The sequence below is a fragment of the Saccopteryx bilineata genome, chromosome 11 (assembly GCF_036850765.1).
Source record: "Saccopteryx bilineata isolate mSacBil1 chromosome 11, mSacBil1_pri_phased_curated, whole genome shotgun sequence".
NCBI lineage: Eukaryota > Metazoa > Chordata > Mammalia > Chiroptera > Emballonuridae > Saccopteryx > Saccopteryx bilineata.
Window position 1 is genome coordinate 5,433,341 of NC_089500.1, and position 1,263 is coordinate 5,434,603.

Below are 1,263 nucleotides of genomic sequence, written 5' to 3' on the forward strand. Positions count from 1 at the left end.
AGCCCAGATCTTGACTCGAAGGTCAGATCTTGCCTTGAAGGTCAGACTTGAACATCTGGCTGTCCCCAGGACATAGTATGTCCAAACCAAACTTGAGATCTTCCCCAACCTCCCCTTCCCCCGTGTTCCCTCCCTCCACAAGTGCCACCAGCACCTAGAAGATGCCCCTCTAGACACGGGGGCCTGGTGGCTCTACCTGTGAACTTCAAGTAGGGTCTTCACTCGGTTGTAACAAACAAGAAGTGAGACAATGGACCTGAGAGCTGATGGAGAGACCCTGGGGCTCCTCTACCCGAATCCTGCGACATGGGCCAATTTCCACATGTCCCTTTCTATCTCAGCAACGGCGGTCTTCTTCAAATGTACCTTTTTTCCTAAAACTTCTCTCTAAGTAACTTTATTTGACATTGAAGCAGTAAATAATAGATGTGAAATTTTTCACATCTGTACCGGGAGGGAAAAAAAAGAACGTTACAAATAAAGTTGTATAGCGCCTCCGGCTATCATTATAACTGAGCAGCAGAGACTATTTCAAAATATTTTGAAGAAAGAGTGTTATGAAACATCCACGCTTCAACACTGGATTTCTTTCGGAGTTCTGACTTTTCTGTGCTTCCCGAAGTTTCCACCGTCAGCATAAATGTCTTGTCTTTCAAGAAACAACTATTCCTTCAATATTTTGAATAAAATGACATGTCAATTTGAGATGTGTTTTTGAAGGACGGTGTGCAACGCTCACAGTACTAGGCGACTCCACATTCCCAAATAGCAAATATATTCAATCTACCTGGGAAGCAACCAGCAGCTTACAAGCAAGTCTGTTCAGGGTTTCAAAGACAAGGAACTCCTTTTCCAAAGAAGGAAAGTAAGAGAAGTTATCATGGTGTGTGGAATATGATGATATTTCATTGATCTTGCATTGTATTCTCCATAACAGACATTTCAAAAATTCTGGAACTGACTTCTCTTGGATTGCTGTTTAGACTCATCAGGAAGCCCATTAAAGAAAATACCAAAAAGAGAAAAGAAAGAAAGGAAGGAAGGAAGAAACCTATCCACTCCATTGAAAGGAGCTCTAAATACTCATACTACTGATCGCCGTAAAATGTACTGGACAAATGGCTCCAGTGACAACAGGTAGTAATTACACAATTAGAAAAAAAGCAGCAGCATGGCATCAAATTCTCCTCCAGCTCCTTTCTCCACATCCGGGGCTACACTGAAGCTGTGTCCTAACCCCACTGAGCTTTCCTCCCTCCAGAC